Here is a 7,835-nt window from a genome sequence, read left to right as displayed (position 1 = left end):
AGCAGGTACAAATGGCTCAGCATCCACCCACTTCTTACCATTTCATTGCTCATCCCCAGCACAGACGACCTCCCATCAGGCATAAGTTGTTAGACTAACCTCCTAACTGTCTCTGATACCAAGTCTAAGCTTGTTCTGCACAACACACGAGCAAATCAGGAGACAAGTTGTTGGGGCGAGGAATAATGACTTTATTCAGAAAGCCAGCAGACTGAGAAGATGGCTGATTAGTGTCTCAAAAAAAAGCCAACTTCCCCCCAGCCCAAATTTGGGCTTCTTTTATACAAGAAGCGGGAGCAGGTACAGGGTGTGACTGGTTGTTATAAACTTGATGACTGCGGGGACCACTGTGAGGCTGCCCATTGGTGGAGAAGGACAGCCAATGGCTGCCTCACCCTTAATACAATTCCCCACTGTCAATATCCATTCCACAGTCTTGTGGAAAAAGGGGGTGATGATCACTGTGGCCAGTTTCAGCTGAACACGGGCCACGAGGGGTGATCATGGAATGGAATTGATCAGTCTTGGGCCAAGAATATTCTTTAAAATGTTTAGTAAGTAATACAATTATTTGTCTACAACTATTTGGACGTATTGAAATCTCTTCTACAATGAGATTTTAATCTCAATGCTTATCTTTTTTGAAGAGCAACCTTAAGTCTTCTGATGGTTCACAAACCCATGGCTCTCTAGGCCCCTCAGGAGTTGGGTCATGTTTAATGACAGCGGGGCTCCCTTACCTCAAGTGGGATGAATCCATGGCTTTCCTGAAGCTAACTTAATAGATGACCGTGTGGTAGGTAATACCATGTATGGTCCTGTCCACCATGCAGCTGGCTGGTGCTCAGGCCCTTGCTCTCTCCAGGTTTTAAGGAGGACTCAGTGAGACAGTGGCACCCCACTCCAGTAGTCTTGCCTGGAAAATCCCATAGATGGAGGAGCCTGGTAGGCTGCATGGGGTCGCTAAGAGTCAGACACGACTGAGCGACTTCACTTTGACTTTTCACTTTCATGCATTGGTAAAGGAAATGGCAACCCACTCCAGTGTTCTTGCCTGGAGAATCCCAGGGACGGCGGAGCCTGGTGGGCTGCTGTCTATGGGGTCGCACAGAGTCGGACACGACTGAAGCGACTCAGCAGCAGCAGCAGCAGCAGCAGCAGTCCCCAGGTCAGAAAGGATGTAAGGCTACTTCAGTTGTTGGATATGCACACTTGCCGGAGGTAAACTCATGAACAGAGGTTAACATGGCACACATAGTTTAAACATAATTGGTGACTGATGGACAGTCTTTCAGAGCACTTATAGATTCTCCCACCCAGGCAGACACCTGGAAAGGCCTTCAAAGGGGCTTAATTTAAGCCTGCTTCTGGGAGCCTCTCTGATCTGTAGTAGGGCCTTATTCTGAGTTAAATGGACATATTTTAGCAATGCTCCTTTTTAATGTTACATTCATTTTCTTGGTTTTTCCTGCTGACTGTGGTCTCCAGGATGTACGTAACTTCCAATTAAATCATAGTGCTTTGGACACCTGTTGGATTATACTAGATACAAAAGCAGGCCCATTATCACTTTGAAGAGAGGCAGGCAGTCCAAATTGGGGCATAATATCTTTAAGGACTTTTAACCACTTCGGAGGCTTTTTCTGTTCAGGTGGTGTATGCCTCCACCCATTGTGAAAGAGTGTCCTCACAGAGTAGATGGTATCTGAAATTTCCTGTGTCCTGGGGCACTTGAGTCAAGTCTATTTGCCAGTTGTGGGTGGGGCAGGTTCCTCCGTGTTGGGTCACTATCTGGGGAGGTCTGACAGCAGTCTTTGGGTTATTTTTAGCACAAATCACATAATTTTCAGTGACTGGCTGAAGATGGTCCTTTGTAGGTTATATCCCATTATATGTTTTTAAATCCTTTGTAAGATGGCCTCTCTCCCATAATGGGTACTATTACGAATGGTCTGCAGCACAGTGTCCAAGAGGGTCTCAGGAATCAAAACAATTCCTTGTGCATGACATTTCCAGCCAGGTGAGGTGTGGTTAAGAGTGAATCCCCAGCTGGTGTTCTGACAGGTCAGTCTGCGGGAGGAGTTGATTGGCTCAACAATCCCCTTCCTTTGCTGCCTTCTTTGCAGCTTGGTTGGCCAACTGGTTGCCCTTTATTATTAAGAGTTTTGGTCTTCTAGTGGGCTGGGTAGTGCGCTGTGGCCACCTGTGAGGGCTTATGGACTGCTTCTAAAAGAAACGGGATTTCAGAAGCGTGTTTTATGCCTGTATTGTTGCAATTGAGGTGCTCCCTTTCTTTCCAGATTTCCCTGTGAGCATGCAGCATGGAGAATGCATAGCGAGAATCAGTATATTTTTTACTCCCTTCCCTTCAGCGAGTAGTAGGGCTCTTGTCAGAGCTATGATTTCTGCCCCCTGGGCTGAGCTCCCTGGGGGCAGGGCTTCAACAATCCTTTTAAGAGTTACCACTGCGTATCCAGTGCATTGCCTACCTACCCTGGCCCATGAAGCTGTTTCCATTGGTAAACGGTTCCATATCTGGCTCAGCCAAGGGTTGGCCAGTTAAGTCCAGTCTGCTAGAGTGCACCAGCTCCATGATGTGTAAGCGCAGTGCTCTGGGGATGGTCCTGAATCAACCAGGAACAATATGGCTGGATTTAGGGCTGCTGCTGCTGCTGCTAAGTCGCTTCAGTCGTGTCCGACTCTGTGCGACCCCATAGATGGCAGCCCACCAGGCTCCCCCATCCCTGGGATTCTCCAGGCAAGAACACTGGAGTGGGTTGCCATTTCCTTCTCCAATGCATGAAAGTGAAAAGTGAAAGTGAAGTCGCTCAGTCATGTCCCACTCTTTGCGACTCCATGGACTGCAGCCTACCGGGCTCCTCCATCCATGGATTTTCCAGGCAAGAGTAGTGGAGTGGGGTGCCATTGCCTTCTCCGGGATTTAGGGCTAAGTGACCTGAAATCCGGGAGAAGGAAATGGCAACCCACTCCAGTATTCTTGCCTAGAGAATCCCGTGGACAGAGGAGCCTGGTGGGCTGCTGTCCATAGGGTCACACAGAGATGACTGAAGCGACTTAGCATGCATGCATTGGAGAAGGAAATGGCAACCCACTCCAGTATTCTAGCCTGGAGAATCCCGGGGATGGGGGAGCCTGGTGGGCTCTCGTCTATGGGATTGCACAGAGTTGGACACGACTGAAGCGACTTAGCAGCAGCAGCAGCAGACCTGAAATCTTACATTGGGAGGGTCTAAGAGGATGGCTTAGCACTTTCACATTCTCCCAGAAGTCAGTCAACAGCCCCTGTTTTGTTCCAGTATAGAAAGGACATAGTTCATCCACCTCACTAGAATGGAGATGAACTCACAGAGAACAGACTTACAGACACAGATAGTGGGGAGAAAGGAGAGGGTGAGAAAAATGGAGAGAGTAGCATGGAAGCATATATATTACCATATGCTGTGTTCTAGTATATACATACCAATTTGCTGTATGACTCGGGGAACTCAAACTGGGGCTCTGTAACAACCTAGAGGGGTGGGAAAGGGTGGGAAGTGAGAGGGAGGGGACGTATATATAACCTATGGCTAATTCATGTTGATGTATGGCAGAAACCAAAGCAACATTGTAAAGCAATTATCCTTCAGTTAAAAATGTCTTTTTTTTTTTTTTTTTTAAAGAAAGGACATGGTAAGGGAAAAACACAGTGGTAGGTTGGCCCAGGATACACTTCTTAGCTTCCTGAAGTCTGTCACAAGTACTCAAGATGGTCATCCCTTAACAGTCTGTTCAAGTTGTTCTGTGAAGTAGGCAACAGGTGGAAGGATATTCCCCGGAGTTTGAATTAATGCTTGCAGACTTACGCTCTGTCTCTCATGGACATATAATCTGAAAGGTTTCTTTAAGCCTGGTAGTCCCAAAGCCTGGGCTGAGACTAACTTTGTTCTCATTGTTTCAAAGACTGTTTGGCACTCTTTAGTCCAAGTTAGGGGCTAAAAATCACGTCCCTTTAAAGCCTCCCAGGCTGGTCTGCTCCCCACCTGTACCTTCTGCATTTGTCTCTTGATCATCTCAACTCAAATCATCAGGCAAACCAGCAGCAACATCTACAGCAACACTGACAGTATTGCTCTTAGGGCCACCCTGAAATGGGACTTGACTTCACGCTAATCCCACCTGAACCCACAGACTCCTATTCTGAGACCCTCCCTGCCCCTAATCCTACCAAGGGAGAGCCCACTTCAGGATACCCCTGCTTCCTCACAGAACATCACAGGAAGCCATAGAGGCTCCCTGTAGCAGGTTGGTCTCCACTTCTGCCCACTGGGGGGGTGGGGGCTCTGCTGGTCCCCCTGGGCAGGATGGTCCCTGACTCTTGCAGTGCTCTGGCTCAGACACTCCTCGTCCCAGTGCCAGGTCAGTGTTACCATCTGGGGATGGAGTGAAAGATCAGCTGGGAGAACTTGCCCTTCAGACCCCCCTGATGGTTACAGTCACTGATGGAGGCACCAGGGTGAAACAGCACGGAAAAAAGCATCAGCTGAAACTGGTTTTGCCTCCTTAAATAGGTTGATTGATTAATGAAACCTTGATTCTATTTTAAAGAAACAGCATTGTACCCAGCGCAAGATGGGACGCCTGTCTTCAGGATGACCCTGGAACCAAGAATCTTCAGTCTACAGTGCTCAAAGAATAGATAGGATGCCACCAGAGCCCTTTAAAAAGCAAGACGTCCTTCAGTAAGGAAAATCTGCCTTCTAGCAACAGGAGTGGCTTATAGGGATGCATCCAAGAGCAGCCAATCAGCTTCCAAGTTTGAAATTCCCCTAACCCCTTAAATTTGGCCCTGAAGCCTGGATTAAGGAGACAGGTTTGAGAGCTTTGCCTCCTGTCCCCTTGCCCGTGGATCTTCCCCCAGTAAAGCACTTTTCTCAAAAGACGGATTGGTAGCTGGATAACAAGGGCAAAATCCAGTTAGTCGGCAGGACAGGGCCTTCTCTTCCCACCTTGGGGGCACAGAGCAGGACAATACAGGGCACTCAACTTCAAGGCTGAAGCCTGAGTCCTGCAGGGTAAGGGTGGGAACTACTGCACAGAGTGGGGAGCGCGCCCCTACTTGGAGCCTACACTCCAAGGCTCCTGGGTACTCTGCAGCCCCCAGAGCCCCGAAAGCCTTTCTCCAAATCCTCCAGGGTTAGGGTCAGGTTGCCCCATCCTCATGCTGCATCTTGCAGAGAACAAGTCCCTCTAAGTTCTACCTGGAAATACAACTTCCCTGAAGCACTGCGGAGAGAGCTTCCCTGGTGGCTCAGAGTGTAAAGAATCCGTCTGCTAATTCAGGAGACTAGATTCGATCCCTGGGTTGGGAAGATCCCCTGGAGAAGGGAATGGCTACCCACTCCAGTATTCTTGCCTGGAGAAGCCCATGGACAGATAAGTGGGCAGGCTAGAGTCCATGAGGTCCACAAAGGGTTGGATACGACTGAATGACTAACACACACTTCGGGGGCTCACTGGATCCTACGCTGTCCCCTTTGGGTTGAAGGATCCCAGAGTAACCACAGGGCAAAAACTGACCCCTGGGACCCAGTGAGGTGCTGGAGAGGAATCTGGGCAGGAGGGAGAGGTGGGGGGGAGAGCCATGCCTAGGTTTGGGTCCCACTCCCCAGCATCATCTAAGATCACCATCCCTCTTCCCTATCCATTCCCTTAGCACTGCTACCCCTGTGCCTTCCTGTCCCTGTTTCTTTCCTCCCCTTCCCCAGGACAAAATGACCAGTAACATCCCGAAGATGGAGCTGGCCACACTCAGAGACCTGGGCACCGTCTCAGCCCAGTTCTGCCTGCCCAGTGTGGTCACAGAGACCGCAGTCCAGTGTGGGGGGGTGTTGGTAACCCGTGGGCTCCCCTTCCCGTGCTACACATCTGGGGACCCTGCACTTAAAACGCCGGGGAGGTTATCTTCCGTCTTGTCTCTGAATGGGGGGCGGCTCAGAAGGAAACCCAGAAACAGGGTGTGGGAGGGCGGCCTTGCCTGCTTGGTCCTGGAGCAAGGTCCACGGCCCTCCCACCCGGGGTGACCCTGACACCCAGCCCCTGGGACACCTGGGCAGAAACCAGCCCCAGTGAGGAAACTGCGCCCGTGGAAGTAGTTCACCTGGTTTTCTCCTCCTTTCATTTTGGCGTCGTTTTCCAGAGGTCCACCAAGAGACTCCAGGCCTTTCCAGCATGCCACTGGGTTAACTGGGGGAGATTCAGGACTTGGGTCCTATAGGAATGTTGACAGGGAAGGACACTACCTGGTGGTCAGTGTGAAGGTTATCGAAAAGACGTCAAGGGAAACTAGGAACCATCCGCCCCCACTGGGAACACCTACCCCTTTTACAGGGACATTCCACCTTCACCCCCAGTTCCATCCTGCACCTGAAGGGGGCCCCAAAGTGCACACAGGAACACTTCAGCCCCCAGTCTGTCCGTATGCTTGCAAATTGTGGCCCCTTGGCCCCCTCGGACCCCAGGGGTGTGCTCAGCAGTGCCCGTCTGTAGTCTCCAGACATCATGACCAGGGGAGGGCAGCACCTGGGGTTCCTGGGGGTAGGAATTCCTGGGGGCAGGGAATTTCAGAGTCCTCAGCAGCCAAAAGGGGGTTGCCAAGGAGACACATCCCATTGCCCCCAGGATTTCTTACCTGGTTGGGAGAGTGGTGAGTCTAGAGAAGAACCATAACACAGCCAGGCTCTCTGACATGTGGGTCTTTTGTTGTTCATTTGCTAAGTGGTATCCGATCCGACTCTCTGCACCCCTCACAATGCAGCGCACCAGGCTTCCCTATCCTTCACTCTCTCCTGGAGTTTGCTCAAACTCATGTCCATTGAGTCAGTGATGCCATCCAACCATCTCATCCTCTGTCACCCCCTTCTCCTCCCCTCAATCTTTCCCAGCATCAGGGTCTTTTCCAATGAGTTGACTCATTGCATCAGGTGCCCAAAGTATAGGCGCTTCAGCATCAGTGGGCCTCTTGCTCTGATTTAAAGGTGGCAGTACCTCTTCCCATCTGTCTCACTCACCTGGGTGTCTCCTCTGCCCTAGATGTTATTTTTTTTCTCATTTCTCCATCCTTCTAGGTGGCCTCCATTTTTGGGGACCCATTCCTGTCTATCTCATTCCTGCCTCCTTGCCTATCTCCCAGGTGGCCTCCATCTCTTCTCTCCCTTTAGTCCCATTGAGCATGTCCTTATCAATGATAACATTCCAAGCTTACTTAACATCTATGAGTCAAAGACTGCTGTAAGTGCTTTATACGTGTTAATTGACTTAATTCCTGTAAGAACCTATGCTGTAGGCCCTAGTTTCGCCCTTGTTTTTAAGATGGGGAACCCAAGGCCACTAGAGACTAAATCTTTGCCAAAGATTACGGAACTATTTAGAACTGGGACATAAACCCAGGTCATCTGGCCCCTGGGTTTGGCCCCTTAACCACAACACCTGGCTGCCCCTCTGCTGGGTTTCTTTTCCATTTTGGGGCTTGACTGAGGCAGCGGAAACTTCATGCAGAGTTCTACACGCAATCTTGGAGCGAGTTTCACTTCTCTGGATCCCATGATCTCTATAGCTCCGTGGGCCTATTTATAACCCATGTTGCTTTGAGTTTGTATTTCACTTCAGCATTTGCTAACGTCCCATTTGAACTTTCTAGTCTTGTCTCAGACGACTTACAAGGAATGAAGAGAGTAGCAAGGGTGAGATGTCCCTGTGCAGCCAGAAAGTTGGTGGCAGGAAAAGCAGGGTCCCCCAAAGAACTGGTGAATGGGCGGCCACCAGCTCTGCCCTTCCCT

General features: G+C 50.1%; 1 long non-coding RNA gene across 1 annotated transcript; it reads left to right on the top strand.

Annotated features, from left to right (window-relative positions):
• Positions 1 to 3,715: 3,715 nt before the first annotated feature.
• LOC123329594 lies at positions 3,716 to 6,038 on the top strand. Its single transcript, XR_006545148.1, has 3 exons — positions 3,716 to 4,302; positions 4,606 to 5,072; positions 5,766 to 6,038. It is a non-coding gene; the product is annotated as an uncharacterized LOC123329594 (long non-coding RNA).
• Positions 6,039 to 7,835: the final 1,797 nt, after the last annotated feature.

Source organism: Bubalus bubalis, chromosome 16 (genome assembly GCF_019923935.1).
Source record: "Bubalus bubalis isolate 160015118507 breed Murrah chromosome 16, NDDB_SH_1, whole genome shotgun sequence".
Lineage (NCBI taxonomy): Eukaryota > Metazoa > Chordata > Mammalia > Artiodactyla > Bovidae > Bubalus > Bubalus bubalis.
This window is presented reverse-complemented; position numbering and strand designations above follow the sequence as displayed.